This window comes from Lissotriton helveticus, chromosome 1_1 (assembly GCF_964261635.1).
Source record: "Lissotriton helveticus chromosome 1_1, aLisHel1.1, whole genome shotgun sequence".
Taxonomy (NCBI): Eukaryota; Metazoa; Chordata; class Amphibia; order Caudata; family Salamandridae; genus Lissotriton; species Lissotriton helveticus.
The window spans coordinates 2,124,152,655-2,124,170,829 of NC_136057.1; positions in this window are offsets into that span (position 1 = coordinate 2,124,152,655).

Consider the following 18,175-nt stretch of genomic DNA (forward strand, 5'->3'; position numbering starts at 1 on the left):
AAAAGACAAAAAAAGTTCAGAAAAACATAGGATTACGAAGATGTGAGATGGATAGAAAGGTAGCATGCCCAAAACCATAGCAGTGAATGAAAAACAAGATGGCCGCGCCCGTAGAGGACGGCGTGGGTAAGTTTGCGCGATATTTTCCCCACAAGCACGCAAAAACGCCCAATAACACGTAATCGCGCGCCGCATATGACGCGAGCATGCAACAAGCGCCCGGAAATGGAAACACGTCACGCAAACATGATGGCCGCGCCCATACACGACCGCATGGGCAACCTCAGGGTGGGTGCGCTGCAAGCGGTCCGCAAATAAGCAGAAAACCGCGCGAACATGCAAAAAAAAGAAATCAGCAAATTCGCACGAATTTGCGGATTGCAAGTTCGATTTTGCACGAATTCGCGCCCCGCGAATCTCGCAAAATGGCAGAAAAATGAATTTTGGAAAACTGAAAGCACTTAGCAGGTGCAAAAGTTCAAGCTAATTTGTAACCATTCCCTGTAGTGCTTCCTGAGGGGCCCCTCCAGAGTTCAGTTGCCTACTTGCAACTATTCTCTGACCCTGCTCTGACCCTCAAAGCAGGGTCAGAGAACAGTTACAAGTATGGCACAATGCTCCTGTAAAAAAAATAACTGCAACAGGAAGCACTTACAGCTAAGGAAGCAGGTGCCAGACTTGAAGCTCAAATTCAGTGACACATTATCCAGCCCCAAATTAATTCATCTCAGTTGGGCAGGTGTGCTTTCCCCCCATAATCTACAGTGGTGAACCAGAGGGTGGCAGTGCTGAACCAGAGGGTGGCAGTGATGAACCAGAGGGTGGCAGGGATGAACCAGAGGGTGGCACTGGTGAACCAGAGGGTGCTGTGATGAACCAGAGGGTGGCAGTGAAGAACCAGAGGGTGGCACTGGTGAACCAGAGGGTGCTGTGATGAACCAGAGGGTGGCAGTAATGAACCAGAAGGTGGCAGTGATGATCCAGAGGGGGGCAGTGGTGAACCAGAGGGTGGCAGTCTTGAACCAGAGGGTGGCAGTGATCAACCAGAGGGTGGCAGTGATGAACCCGAGGGTGGCAGTGCTGAACCAGAGGGTGGCAGTGATGAACCAGAGGGTGGCAGGGATGAACCAGAGGGTGGCAGGGATGAACCAGAGGGTAGCACTGTGGAACCAGAGGGTGGCACTGGTGAACCAGAGGGTGCTGTGATGAACCAGAGGGTGGCAGTGAAGAACCAGAGGGTGGCACTGGTGAACCAGAGGGTGCTGTGATGAACCAGAGGGTGGCAGTGAAGAACCAAAGGGTGGCACTGGTGAACCAGAGGGTGGCACTGGTGAACCAGAGGGTGCTGTGATGAACCAGAGGGTGGCAGTAATGAACCGGAAGGTGGCAGTGATGATCCAGAGGGGGGCAGTGGCGAACCAGAGGGTGGCAGTCTTGAACCAGAGGGTGGGAGTGATCAACCAGAGGGTGCTGTGATGAACCAGAGGGTGGCAGTGATGAGCCAGAGGGGGAAAGTGATGATCCAGAGGGGGGCAGTTGAAAACCAGAGGGTGGCAGTAATGAACCAGAGGGTGACAGTGGTGAACCAGACGGTGCTGTGATGAACCAGAGGGTGGCAGTGGTGAGTGCTGAACCAGAGGGTGGCAGCAGGGGTGAACCAGAGGGTGCTGTGATGAACCAGAGGGTGGCAGTGGTGAGTGCTGAACCTGAGGGTGGCAGAGGTGAACCAGAGGGTGTCAGTGGTGAACCAGAGGATGCTGTTATGAACCAGAGGGTGCCAGTGGTGAACCAGAGGGTGGCAGTGGTGAACCAGAGGGTGGTAGTGATGAACCAGAGGGTGGCAGTGGTGAGTGCTGAACCAGAGGGTGGCAGCAGGGGTGAACCAGAGGGTTCTGTGATGAACCAGAGGGTGGCAGTGGTGAGTACTGAACCTGAGGGTGGCAGGGGTGAACCAGAAGGTGGCAGTGATGAACTAGAGGGTGGCAGTTGTGAGCCAGAGGGTGGCAGTGATGAACCAGAGGGTGGCACTGGTGAACCAGATGGTGCTGTGATGAACCAGAGGGTGGCAGTAATGAACCAGAGGGTGGCAGTGATGGTCCTGAGGGTGGCAGTGGCGAACCAGAGGGTGGCAGTAATGAACCAGAGGGTGGCAGTGATGAACCAGAGGGTGGCAGTGGTGAACCAGATGGTGCTGTGCCCATACACGACCGCATGGGTAACTTCGCTATGCAAGCGGCTCGCGAACATGCAAAAAGCCCCGCGAACACGCAAAAAGCCCAGCGAACATGCAAAAAACCAATAATTCGCAATTTCGCACGAATTCGCGAATTATGCGGATTGCGAATTCGTATTCGCACGATTTCGCGGACCGTGATTTCGCTGGTTTTGCCCATACCAGACATTTGAGGTGAGCAGATCTAGAGTGTCACTTGTGTTGAGATTGCTCTATACTGGAGCTGCTTTCCATCTAAACTTGAGAACTACCCAGAGTCACTCTATGCCTGAAAGGGTATTTTCTATATAAATATTTTTTTTTAATGTAAATATAATGTAAATTATATATATTTATATATATAATATGTGTGTGTGTATATGTGTGTGATATATATATATATATGTATATATATATATACGTATATACATATATATTCAATGAAAAAACCATAGGTTATAAACCATATATAGTTAGGAATTAGCATTTACAAAACCTTGAAAATTCACTGAAAAAACCATAGGTTATAGACCATATATAGTTAGGAATTAGCATTTACAAAACCTTGAAAATTCACTGAAAAAACCATAGGTTATAGACCATATATAGTTAGGAATTAGCATTTAAAAAACCTTATTTTACTCACACAAAACCATTGAAATTCCATATATAGTTAGTTGCACTAACTATATATCGCGCACCCGCAATCCACTGCTGATGATGTCACATATTACATCATTCATGACATGGTCAGTGACATCACTGATGACCTCACTGATGACATCTCAAATGACATCACTGATGACATCTCAAATGACATCACTGATGACATCACTGATGACAACATCCAGTGACTGTATGTTTCTGTAAAGTTAAAATATGTCTTACATATTGAAGAATGAGTGGAAGTATAAGTGTCTGGACGAAGGATTTAGTAGGTGCATGACTGAATGTATGAGTGAGTGATTAAATGTGTCTCACTGAGTGCATGGGTTAGTGACTAAACTGTCTTAATTTGTGCATCATTATGTCTGTTGTTCTGTAAACTGCTGCATGTGTTGATCAGTAGCTATATGAGTAACTATATGGGTTATTGATTGATTGTCCAAGTATTTGTATGGGAGACTGAGTGTGTGTGTGGCTGGCTGGGAGATGTGTGACTCTGTGCAGATCAATGTGTACTTGTATCAATGATTGTATAAGAGAGTAAGTATGTGTTAGTATATGTTTGAAAATGTAAGGTGCTCTATGTTTAACTGTATAGATTAGAAAATGGAAGTGTGATTAATTCTTTACAGGACTGACTAGGTGGGTGAGTAACTCCATGGATGAGTGGCAGAGTGTGAGTGTCTGTATAGGTGTATGAGTGCATATGATAGTGTTGTAAAGATGAGTGATTGTATGTATGAATGATTGTATGGGTGAATGAGTGAATGTGTGTGTAGACGTAGGAATCAGTGAGTGCGTATGTAGTAACTAGTATTGGTGTGTCAATGGTTTAAAAAATTATACTCTGTATTTAACACTGGGTGTAACAGAGGTTATAATAAAATGTGAGGAGATGCATTGTATTGTCACATGAATGATATCATCAGTGATGTGGTCATTGATGTCAAATGAGATGTCATCAGTGATGTCATCAGTGATGTCATTTGAGATGTCATCAGTGATGTCATCAGTGATGCCACTGACCATGTCATGAATGATGTAATATGTGACATCATCAGCAGTGGATTGCGGGTGCGCGATATATAGTTAGTGCAACTAACTATATATGGAATTTCAATGGTTTTGTGTGAGTAAAATAAGGTTTTTTAAATGCTAATTCCTAACTATATATGGTCTATAACCTATGGTTTTTTCAGTGAATTTTCAAGGTTTTGTAAATGCTAATTCCTAACTATATATGGTCTATAACCTATGGTTTTTTCAGTGAATTTTCAAAGTTTTGTAAATGCTAATTCCTAACTATATATGGTCTATAACCTATGGTTTTTTCATTGAATTTCAATGGTTTTTAATAGCAAATATCAAAAGCTTTAAAATGTATTCTTCTTTAAATCGAAAAATATATTTTATATGTTTTTAATATAATTTTTTTATGTATATATATATACTTTTTTTTTGTTTCGCTACCGGTCCGCGCACCGGGTAGCTTCCCGTTAGCTCAATTTGGTGCCGCGACCCGGTCCGCGAACCGGTAAACGTTCCGTTAGCGCAACTGCCGTGTTAGAAAACAACACCGTGACGCGTCGCGTAAGCGCGACGTATCGCGTTGCCGCGTAATGCGTCTTATGACGCGCCGCGTTAGCGCACCAGGAAGTGCTCCGGAGCGCGAACCGAGGCGCGAAGCGCAGCTCCCCGAAAGCGATCCGGGGCGCGTCGCGTAAGCGCGACATATCGCGTTGCTGCGTAATGCCTCTTATGACGCGCCGTGTTAGCGCACCCGGAAGTGCTCCGGAGCGCGAACCGAGTCGCGAAGCGCAGCTCCCCGGAAGCGATCCGGGGCGCGGCGCGGAGCGCGTAACGTAAGCGTAACAGGTCATGTGACTTGTTAATAAAACTTTCTATTGGTTCATTTCACTTTTGGTTTCCTAATGATGTAAGGCTAGGTCATGTGACCTAAAAATAACACTTTTCATTGGTTTAGAACATTTTTTTTTCCCAAATGATGAAAGCCCCCACCTTCTTTCCTCACTCTGACTTTCATCTTTGTGAGAGGAAGACCTGTTTTTGCTTATTAAAATAATGGCATCTGTAGTAGCTGCAGCTGGTGGACCCCCACCACCACCACAACCACCTAGGAAGGAAGGACCACCTCCACAGTTCCTTCCCAACCCAGAGGAGGAAGAGGAAGAAGAAGAGGAAGAGGAAGTAGAGGGGAGGCAGTTCTTACGTGAAGAGCCCCGGAAATCCCACCACAAAGACAGTTTTATTTGGCAGTTTTATTCTTTTACTCGAGGCCAAAAAAAAGTGAATGCCCGACATGTGACATGCCTCATTTGTAAAGATGTTTTATCTAGAGGTACAGACAAAAAGTATAGTTATGGTAGCTATACTATGCACCGTCATATGCAGAGGTGGCATCCACTGAATTACAACGTTGCAGAGATGCGTCACCTCCAAGACAACCCACCAACTCCTGTGGCCAGTACATCGGCACAGGTAACTCTGTCGGGACCAGAGGCAAGGGAAACAGTCCCAAACATCGAACAGATTTTTGTGCACATGAAGATAGTGTGCCTTTATTGTGGTGACCTACTCTCATGTGCAAATATGAGTATCAATTTGATAAACAGAGCATTTGAAAACCACAAGTGCTCAAAACGCCCCAAAAATAAAAAATTTTTTTGCTCCTGTTGAGCCCTTTCTAATGCCTGTTTTTCGTTGTTCCCCCTCAAAAAAAACAAAAAAATATTAAACCGTTCAAAAAATACAAAAAAAGTAAAAAATTGTTCAGAAAAATAATAAAAAAAATATAAAAACAAAAATAATAAAAAAAAAGTTCTTTTCAGAACTACCTCCCCTTTATAAAAAAATTGCTAGAATGTTTAGCACTCTGGCAACCTCTATTTCTTTTGGTTCGCTTCCCGGTTCGCTCGCCGGTACGCGAACCGGAAGCGAAACAAATTTTTTTTTTTTTTTAAAAAGAAGAGTAAGTATAAGGGAAGGAAACAGAGAGTAATGTTAAAAGAAAGACAGCTATAGGGAGTAACACAGAGATACTGTTTAATAGATCTATTTACCGAAGAAAAGATGGAAGAGGGTATAATAGTGAAAAAGAAAATAGATAAGGAAGTGAAAGAAAAAAAGGAGAGTAGAAGAATAATAAACAAGAGTTTCTTAGAGAATGTGAGTGAATGTTCAAAATAAGATTAAAACATGTGGAATAACAGAAAGAAAAAACAGAAAGCAGAAAAGAAGAAGTAACAGAAAAGGAATGATTGAAACAGCAAAGAAATGTAAATAACATAGGGGCATATTATCAACATAGGTGATAAAATTATCGCTGCTTTTATCGGCAGAAAACTGCCGCTAAAGCCGCTTTTGCGGCAGTTTTCTGCCGATAATGACTGCTTTTATCGGCAGAAATCTGCCGCTAAAGCCGCTTTTGCGGCAGAAAACTGCCGCTAAAGCCGCTTTTGCAGCAGTTTTCTGCCAATAAAAGCAGCGATAATTTTATTGCCTGTGTTGATAATATGCCCCTTAGTGTGCTTGAACTACAGGGAGAAAGCATAATGAACTATTAGTGAAAGAGTGATCAGTCAGAGACAGTGAGAGTAATAGAGACGGAGTGAGTGAACAGGAGTGAGGAACTATGAGAACAGAGAGACTGAGAAAAAGAGTGGAAGGAGTAGAGTAAGTAAGTAATAGAGAAAGGAATGAGAGAAGTAGCAAAGGCAGGAAACTGAGGGTTAAAGAAATGAAGCAGTGGAACTAATAGAAGTTAAACGTGATAGAAATGTAACGAAAAGAGTACAAAACATTTACCTTATAATTGTCGTTAACTTAGTCACTTGTTATTTTTATACTTTCAATCTGTGAAAGAGAGAACAAACATTTGAAAAATATTAAAACATGTATTTAAAAATTAGAAAAGACAAGGGAAAAGATTGAAGGACAAACAGTTTTTCAACAACTTTGACACTTACAGAAGCCTCTGCTTCTCCATGCCCCCTACACAGTCCTAAAAATATACATTTTAAACTAACAGTATCTTGTTGCAGATGAAGTGAGGCCTATCTTGTAACATGGTGCATCTTTTGCATCACTGCTGCATCACATAAGTGATGCAACAGCGGCACAAAAGAGGCGCATGGCCATCATAAATCTGCCCCTAACATTTTAAATGATTGATTCAGGATGCCGATAAGGTGTGGCCTATCCAGGGGTTTGTTTGAGGTGAGGCCTACTCAGGGTTACAGATGAAATTTAGACTTGTTGAAGAGTACAGAGGAGATAATACATGTCCATGCCTACCAATGAAGTGAGTCATGTCCACTGCACTCTTTAACAAAGGCCAGACCTCCTCTGTCTCCCTGGACAGGCCTAAACCTGATCTGCACAATGTGATTCGTAATGTTAGGAAACACAGGTGATGTAATTGAAAAACGTGCAATTTCTTTTGCTCATTTCACAATCACATCACTTGTGTTTCCTTTGCTTAGGTATCTCATTGTGCAGATGTAGTCCAGCATATGAAAGAGTACGCAGAATTGCAGCACTGCATGCAACAACTTTGACACTTACTGAAGCCTCAGCTTCTGCATGCCCCCTACACAGTCCTAATTATATACATTTTAAACTGACGGTATCTTGTTGGAGATGAAGTGAGGCCTATCTTGCAACATGGTGCATCTTTTACACTGCTGCTGCGTCACAAAAGTGACGGAACAGCGGTGCAAAAGAGGTGCACGGCCATCATAAATCTGCCCTTAACATTTTAAATGATTGTTTCTAGATGCTGATAAGGTGTGGCCTATCCACAGATTTGTTTCAGGTGAGTCCTACTCAGGGTTGCAGATGAAATTTAGGCTTGTTGAAGAGTACAGAGGAGATAATACATGTGCAGGCCTACCAACGAAGTGAGTCATGTCCACTGCACTCTTGAACAAATGTCAGACCTCCTCTGTCTCCTAGAACAGGCCTAAACCTCATCTACACAATGTGATGCGTAATGTTAGGAAACACAGGTAATCTAATTGAAAAACGTGCAATTTGTTTTGCTCATTCCACAATCACATCACCTGTGTTTCCTTTGCTTAGGTATCTCATTGTGCAGATGTAGTCTATCATATGAAAGACTACGCAGAATGTGAGCACTGTATGCAACAACTTTGACACATACAGAAGCCTCAGCTTCTCCATGCCTCCTACACAGTTCTAAATGTATATCATAAATACAAAAAGTACAGAATTAATTATACATGTTAAATGGTTTATTTTTGCTGTTCTCAGAATTTATCAAATTTCACTAAAAACAGTGACTTGAAGGTATTCATCATATAACAGCGGGGAAAAAAAACACAATCAAAATGATTGTGTTTAAAAAACCCATATAACATAACTAATCAAAAATCAGAACTCCTTAAAATTAACTTACTTTCCATGACGTCGAAGGATATCCTATGAACAGCTTACACTCTGTTGTGCTGTTATTATTTTCAGCCCGCCACTTTCTGAAAGAAAAGCTCCATCGTTTTGACAAATATGTTACATAGAATAAATGACTTCTCGCTCTCTACCACACTTTTCCACAAGGCCAAATCGTGTAAGAGCCATTTATAACTCTTGGAATTCTTCTAAGCAAATCCCGTCATTTTCTTTTTCCACAACTTTCAGAAAGAAAACGTTCAAGATCACTTTCACAATCCTGTACTAGTAATATCTTACCCTTCTTGCTCACTCATGTTCCACATTTCCTATGACACTGATACTGCTTACTATGAAGCAGACTTACACTACCTCTATGACTACTACAATTATTTATTTCTCTACATCACTTTTAATCACAAAGCAATTTAAAACAGTAATATACAATTATATCAACCTCTAGAATCATTATAGGCCAGTTACCTACCCTAAATTCTTTCTTCTGAAAACAGAAAGTAAGAATATTTTTAATAAGATGTGTAATAAGTGGATGTTGTCAAAGGACCATTATGTCATATAATAGCTGCAGTTAGATTTTTTTTCTAAAATCAACGAGTGTGTAGCCACAACATTTGAAATTAAAGTTGAAAACTTATTTTCATCAGGTTTATATAGTTGGAATTTTTAAATGACATTATAACCAAAAGTTTGTTCAAAATATGTCGACAGCATTGCAGACTTACATTACCTCTACTCCATGTTTTGATTGGCTGCTTGAATTAGCTTATTAAAAGAAACAGTTTTTCTGAACTCATTCAAAGTGCAGTTATTTTTCCATGACGTCAAGTGTTATGGTAAGAACACCGTTTGCTTTGGGAAATACTCTGTTGTCCTTTAACTAATCCGTGCCCACCACTTTCTGTAAAAAAAACCTTCTTTTTTTTCAGGAAATAGTTAAAACTGAAAAATAACTTTTGACTCTGTACTACACTTATCCTCAAGGCCAAAAGGTGTAGGAGCCATTAGAACCTCTTGAAATTCCTCAGAGAAAATCCCGAGATTCTTTCCCTAAAATTTTGGTTGTAAAAACACCAGGTAAGAATTTTTAAGGTCAAAAGGCAATTTTTTTTTGAAAGTTAAAACAGAATCATTGCAGAATGACCAGCCGTTTCTAGACTTCAAATAAGCTGTGTAATGTCCTGATGTTGTTGAAGGACCGTCATGATATATAATTGCTGCAGTTACAAAAGTCCTTCCTGATATTGACAACTGCGAAGCCACAACATTTTTAATTAAAGTTGTCAATTTTGTTCCATCAGGCCTACATCGTTGGAACATTAAAATGACATACTGGCCATATGTTTGTATAAATATTGTGGACAACATTTCAGACTTACATTGGCTACACTCCATGTTGTGATCAGCTGCTTTTACTAGCTTATTAAAGGACACTGATTTACTGTATGGCAAAGTTAAATATATAACATTTTCTGAGTCTACACTAGTAGTACTTGATACCCTACAGTTCTCGCAGTCATGCTGCCATTGATAAGAAAGCCCAAACAGGTGATCTACATCTACACCTTCATCTTGCAATACATCAAGCATATACATTAAAAACTCCTGACAATCTTGCTGAATATTTTGAGAGAATTGTGTTTGACCTGAACATTTGTCTAACAGATTTCGAATTTCAGACACACTTTCTATTTTTGTTCTATCAGTGCTACATTTCTCTAACACAGAATTCAACAAACTGCAAAATCTTTGATCCGAATTGACCACAATCTCTTCTTTTAAATTTTCTAGAGAAAACAAAACATTAACCACTACATTAGCATAGCAGTTGACACCAGAACTGTTTTCAAATTGAAAACCAACAACATCTTCAACAAAATCCTTTTTCTTTCTGCTTATAATTTCTGGTTCATCGACTTTTCGTCTTTTTGCTACAACCTCTCTACTATTGGTCACATTTCTTCGTTTCCGGCCTACCACACGTTTCTCAAACAAAGGATATTGAGGCAAATGTGGCGCATACTCTCTTCTTAACCTATTGTATTCCTTAACACAATCTAGATCCGCACAAATGTTTGTGACATCACACTCAATCAAGTACAATCCCGATAAAGTTCTGACTCGTGACAATGCCACATATGCCATACCCTCCTTGAACACAGAACTGCCAATATTCACCAATGCACTGTCTACACTTAAACCTTGCGATTTATGGATTGTCACCGCATATGCCAAGCAAACAGGAAACTGCTTACGGCGAACATATAAGTCTTTTACAAGCAAAAACCTAGCAGAGCAACGACCAATTAGCTGTACTTCCTCAATGCCATCAAATTAAATTTTTAAAAATTCAATTCCATCTCTATTTCTGTATTTCTCAAAATCAACAACATTACCCATTGATCCATTTACCAGACCTCTTTCAACATGTAAATTCCTTCTTAAAATTATACGGCAATTTAAGCACACATTCAGAGTCTTTTCAAAACCAGCAGTTTTAGATATAGTCTTCTCTAATGAATCCAATTTTGATTTCAAATTCTCAGACAAAATAATTGTTGCTCCCATATGCTCTACTCTGTCAATAGCTTCCAGCTTCACAATCTCTTGGTTTTCTAAATGCAACATTTTGTTGTTGAAGATGGCACATTCTGCAAGAGTTGGCATCAAACATATTCCAGATTTCTTCTCAGTAATTTTCTGAAAAATATTCTCAGGCACAACGTCTTCTTCTGGATACAAATTTGACAGTAATCATGCATGTAAAGCTTCTTTCCCATGCTCGGTCACTTTTCCGATTCTAACATCTTGTAGAATATTCTTATAATCTTCATCCTTAGCTTGACGCATATTTTCACGCAGTTCAGCATAATTGAAGTTTAACCATATATTGACGTTGCCAATACTCCCTAGGCACTTCCTGGTATCTTCATGCGTGAGCATTTTGAACACAGGTTGTCCTTTCACTGGTGTCAGCTGCAGAAGATCACCGAAAACAATGATGTGTTTGCCACCAAATAACACATCATACTCTGTTTTGAGAACTTCTTGCATTCTCAAATGCACAAAGGCAAGCATGACATTTGAAACCATGCTTACTACGTCAATGATAAGAAGTTTCATTTTCCTCAAGACTCTTGAAACTTCACAACAAGCATCTCCAGATAACTTGTGGTATTGTAATTTGTTATCATGCTCCACTGGCAGCATCAGTAGACGATGCAAAGTAATACCTTTAATGTTATGTGCTGTCAGTCCAGTTGGAGCGGTGACAACACAAGACAGCGATGACTCAGTCCTTTTCTGCAAATAACATGAAATTGCTTTAATGAGGAAACTTTTTCCAGTTCCCGCTTCTCCACTCACGTACAGTCGGACAGGCTTCAACGACGTACATGAGCACTCTTTCTTCTCATGACTTAATCCATGATCTATTTGGTTGGTAACTTCGTCATATATTTTCCTTTGCTCAACGTTGAGTTGTCTTTCCAAGTCTTCTAAGTTAACCGCATCCTCCTGAGCATGTGCCATGGCTCTTTCCACTTCAATCATGGCAGTGGCAGCTTCATTTTCGATAACTGGTCCTCCTAGTGGATTCTGACTCAATGAAACAGAACTCTGACTGTCCTGAGAACTGTCTCTAGCAATCTCGGCTGCAATCGTTGCTTCCTGCTCGATTTCCGCATTCAACATTTCTAGATATTTGGGAAAAACAGGACATTCTATGGTCTCCTTGGCGGCATTGAAAGAGTCTTCGTAACAGAGGAAATCTCTAAGCAGTTCCTCTTCTGCACGCCAAGGCTTGAAAAGTTGCAAAAGTGCTAAATAGAAAAACTCTTTTCTTTCAGGAGATTCGCCACTCAATTTTCGATGGTTTACCAAGTGGCATTTTCTTTGCTTGACCAGACATCCCTCACTTCCAATTACAGCATACACTCCTTTATCAATATCTTCTTTGATGTTCCTCTTGAATATGTAATTTTGTAGAACCTCATACAGACAAACATTCTCGAGGTGACTGCTTCTATTTGGATAATATGTATCCAACATGTTGGTCTTCAAAATATCTGTACTGTTTGGCTCCTTTTCCGCCAAATACTCAATTTCCCGTACAGGTTTCAGAACTCGATTACGCGTTGCAGCAAGACCAAGACTCGCCCAAATGATACTCCTGGATTTGGCATAGAGACTTGCTGAAGACAACCGGTCAGAACATTCGTAAGCTCCGATTTCTCGATGCGACAACATCTTCAGACTGAAACTGTACAACTTCTTACTGAGGCTCTTTTCATGGGAAATGTCCTCCCACATATCCTTCAATTCTGTCTTTTCTTTTTTGGTGATGTAAGATGTCACATACCGAGCCACAGCCATACAGTTATCAGCCACAAACTGTATATCCATGTTAGCATTCCACATGGACAAAATCACTGGGTTGTAGTCGTTGATGTACTTGGACTCTTCGTTCCTTTTCAAATTGTACGTATTTTTGGGTGATTTCTTCATCACATTATGTCGCAGTGAAGACATCAAACTGTTTACTCTTCCTTTAGAAATCACCGGTCGTGGAAAGGCGAAACGACATTTTGTGTAGAACTTGTCCTTGTTTCTGAATTTACGACAACAGTACTTTCCACAACGATGGCTTTGGAAGCGTAAAACTTGTTCTCTTAGGCTTTTGTCTTCCTTTGCCTTTGGAACAGCACATGTAGAATACTGTTCTATGAAACTCATCACTAAGTCATCCGGATCTGTTCCAAAATTGGGTGCATCTTTGATCCACAGCAGCATATGTATATGAGGAGCACCTCTTGCTTGGTACTCCTTTCTCCAGAAGAAATCCAACACCTCTCCAAGAGGTGGATTTTTCTTGTTCATGATGAAAGACATCATAGCTACAAATCTATGATTGAAGTACCTGCATACATTCACTGGATCCAAGGAGCACAGTTCTCCGGGTGTCTTGAATTCGATATTTTCAATATTTCCATTTGCCTCTCGTAGAAATTCAAGTAAGTCTTCCCAGCCATACTCGGCACAGCTGAGAGTGAGGAACCATGTGGGAGTTCCTAAGTTCCTCAGCATACATTTTAAATCACCATGACGACGGTACCAGTACTCATTAGTACCACGCTGACACGCCATGAGATTAATCAGGTGAGAATCCAAAATACTGTCTTGCACATTGACTTTATCCATAAAGTCACTTGCCGAGATATTTTGCATCTGTACACCACTTTTCAAGATGTGGTTCACTGCATATGACAGTCCAGACAGATCGCTTTCAAACAGTAGATGAAACAAATAGGGAATGCATTGACGAAACCTAGGATCTTCTGCATACAATCGTAAAGTCCGGTATTCAGAAGCAGGAATTTGATCAGGTCGCTCATCATATCTTCCTCCTTGACCTGTTGGAAATAGCTGTGGGAAACACCGAGCTTCCAAACTTTCCTCCCAAACACTAATGGGACTTCCTTTGGCTTGTTTCATTTGAAACAACTCAATAGCATTCCCCATGACTTCCTTGGAATGCAAAGGATGAACACTATAATGTTCATATATTTCTTCATTTTTAGAGGCTTCTACTTTCTCAATTTGACCAGCACACAAATCGCTATCCTCTTCTTCACTTACTTCCTCTTCTGCAACATATACATTCTTGTAGTACTTATTGTTTTTCTTCAAATACAATGTTGCCTTTTTGACTTTCCTAACATCCACTAAATCTTGCCAGATTTTCTTACTCTTTGTCGGAACCCCATTAACTAAGATAACCAGAGGTTCCTCTTCCACTTTCTCTACTCCAATTGTATTAATGTTTTTCTTCAAATCTAGAGGCAAATAAACAACTCTTCCCTTTAATCCTCTCTGTAAATCTGATGGAGGCAATTTCCCTGTCTTTGGCTCCATTCGTACAATAGCCTGAAAGGGATGGATACTTTGAATCAAAATAGATTCATAAGTATTTAAATCCTTCAATTCAGAAGGAATCTCAACCAATTCCAGATTATTATGAACCGCTCTAGCAGGCATCCGGTTTTGATTTAGTTTGTTACAACAATAAGTACACACACGTTGATCCAATCCCAAATCAAAACAATTTTCTACCATCAAGTATGTTGCAAAATCCTTCCATTCACTATTATTTTCACTTTCACTTTTCGCATATAAATCCACTAACTTAGTCTGATTCTTATAATAAGTGCGTCGACAACACACACAAGTAAAATTAGGCCTCTCACTTGATTTCACCTGAAACGTGGCAATTTCTTTCTGAAAATTATCTGTACTGGAAACCTGTACACTATCTTCCACATTACCTTCTTCTTCTGGGTCAATTTCAACATTCTCCTCTTTACTTGCAAAGTAACACAACTCAATTTCTTCACAAATATTTTTCACATCTACTTCAGAACCATGCAAAAGAGCAGTGCATAATTGTTTAAGCATAATTGCTGGACTCTTAGCATAATACAACATTCTAACTAATTTCCTCACTTTATTATGATGCACTGCTAGCATCCTGAAATGATGAAAAACACTCTGGCATACTCTCCTGGAAAGACAGGCCAGTGAATGACCATGCAAACCTGTCACTTCTCTCACTCTGCAAGGATCTAATTCTTGCAACAACTTCATTTTCTGTTTTAAAGTTTTCTTATTAAATGTCCGTACAAAATCACAAAGCAAATTGATGGAATCCTGTCGCACACTGCAAATACTACTACACTTCCAGATATACACTGGTCCCTTAGGACGTCTTCCTAAAACCTCATTACCTAACACCTCTTCTGCCTCTGTTGTCACAAGTTTTTCTTTTTCAACTGGACAACCATCTTTCACCTCATAAGCTCGACCACTGGTGTCAACTGCATGCAACAAATCATTATCCTGGAAATAACTCTCCTCATTAAAAAATGCCTCACAACTTGAACTATGCATCCATTCTCCTGAAAAAACTTCACAAAAATTACTACGATTAACTGTTCTCTTCCATCTACTATTTCTTTTGAAATCATAAATTACCTTGTTTAGCTTCCTAATTCTATTGATTATCAAAATAAATAACTTTTGCTTAATTTCAAATGCCTGATCAATAATTTTCTCAACTTTTTTTTTTCTCTTATAAAAAACCACTTTCTGTTGACCTTTCTTAATATTTTTTAACAAATTGCCAATTATCCTGTTGCGGAACATTCGTCTACGAATGTCCCTAAACTGATTTTTCCTTCTACTACCATGCACAGAGTTATCTCCTGCTCTAGCAGTAACATTTTTGATTGGCCTTTCCTTTCCGTTTAAATTGGTTCTCTTTTTCTGGACTAAAACATTTTCTGTAGTACTACTTTTTTTTCTACAAATGTTTCTTAGGAATGATTTCGTTGTCTTACCCGGAGCTTTCTTGGTGACTTGACGAGTTTTTATTGTAGAGGACTGCTGCAAGCATTTAGTAAGCTGCAGTCTTTGACGTTTTGTAGCCTTTCGGTTTCGTTGTTTAGATGGCATTATGTACTTTTGAAATGATCTGCAGTTGAATCTGTGGTAAAATATAATTAAAAATGTTATTAACCACTATTAGCAAACAGTAAATCAATAACAGTCGTCAAAAATTTAACACACTACTTGTCATTTTTACATACAATAATTTTTAGTGCATTGGCAAATTTAGTAGTCACAAATAGTAGCAAAGAAATGGAATGCTTTTACATTTGACCTGTGCTGTTTTATATGTGAATCTGAACTAATTTTATGAGCATATTTGACTATTTTATTAAAGACACTACACACAACCTGTTTTTGAAGTTGTGTTTAATTTTAAATGAAACGGTTTACATGTTTACTTTTCATTTCCAATAACTTTTAAAAATAAATGTTTATAGTTCCATAGGCTCAACCAGGTCAGCTTCCCACCCTATGTCATACAATTCTGACAAATCGGCATCCTCATCATGTTCTTCATCATCCTCAGGATTTAAATCATCCAAGGGATCTACTTCCACTGATGTTTCAATCACAATTTCAATGATAATATCGAGATCAACAGATTGCTCATTATCACTCATGCTTGATGTTGTCGTTATCTTTAAAGAAAGAGAACAACAATGAGATGTTGCAGAGTAAGAGACAAATCTCAGAGACTATAATTGTAAAAATTTTTAACAAGAGTACCATTTTGCAGATATTATTTAACCATGTCCAGAGATGCTGAGGAGGTGAGGCCTATGTCCAATTTTTCAGTGAACAGGACTCATTTCTTCTTAACCTTGGATAAGCCTCACCAACTCTGTGTCCCCTGCTTATACTTAAATGTAAAGGGGCAGATTTATGTTAACTGGCGCATCCCCAGGGATGCACCAGTTAACGTGCGCTGCTGCTCTGCCACCCATGATGTGCCGCATTTACAATGTGGAGCACCATTGAGCAAAAACAGCACAGATGCGTCACGCATCTGGGCCGCAAAAGCGGCACATTGCAGGAATCACGTCGTAAGCGCGACATGTCTACTGCAATGCACAGGGGCAAGCCACACATTGCATGGTGCATCACTCCTTATGCCTGTTGCAAACAGGCGTAAGGATTTGATTCAGCAATGCCATAAAGCTGACTCAGTGAAATCTTCTAAATTTCACTGTGTTAGTTTTACAGGGCTTTCATGCAAATGAATGCCCACCCTGCAACAAAACGCCCACATGAAACCTGACACAGGTTTCATGTGGCACAGGACTTTACACCGTGACACATCTGCCTAGATGCATCAAGTTGTAAATATGTCGCAACATAGCGCATCTTTTGCGCCGCCGCTGCGTCACAAAAGTGACGCACAGCGGCGCAAAAGAGGCACAGGACTATCATAAATCTGTCCCTAACATTTTAAATGATTGTTTCAGGATGACGATAAGGTGTGGCCTATCCAGAGGTTTGTTTGAGGTGAGACCTACTCAGGGTTGCAGATGAAATTTAGGCTTGTTGAAGAGTACAGAGGAGATAATACATGTGCAGGCCTACCAATGAAGTGAGTCATGTCCACTGCACTCTTGAACAAAGGTCAGACCTCTTCTGTGTCCGTGAACAGGCCTAAACCTCATCTGCACAATGTGATTCATAAAGTTAGGAAACACAGGTGATGTAATTGAAAAATGTGGAATTTGTTTTCCTCATTTCACAATCACATCACCTGTGTTTCCTTTGCTTAGGTATCTCATTGTGCACATGGAGTCTAGCATATCAAAGAGTACACAGAAGTTGAGCACTGTATACAACAATTTTGACATTTACAGAAGATTCAGCTTCTCCATGCCCCCTACACAGTCCTAAATGTTTACAGTTTAAACTGACGGTATCTTGTTGGAGATGAAGTGAGGCCTATCTTGCAACATGGTGCATCTTTTGCATCACTGCTGCATCACAAAAGTGACGCAACAGCGGCGCAAAAGAGGCGCATGGCCATCATAAATCTTCCCCTAACATTTTAAATGATTGATTCAGGATGACGATAAGGTGAGGCCTATCCAGAGATTTGTTTGAGGTGAGGAGTACTCAGGGTTGCAGATGAAATTTAGGCTTATTGAAGAGTACAGAGGAGATAATACATGTGCAGGGATCACTGAAATAATATCGAGGGACAGAATATCGACCAACAAAAATATCGTTGACAAAATATCGAGAGACAAAATATCGAGTTTCTATCTACAAACAGGTAAGTACAAAAATATCGAGTTAAAAATATCGTTTACAAAAATATAGTTGTAAAAAATATCGACTTTAATAAAAACAATGTTTAATTACATTAATATAAAAAATTAATTACTAAAATATACTTAACAATACTTAAAATAACTTTTAATAATT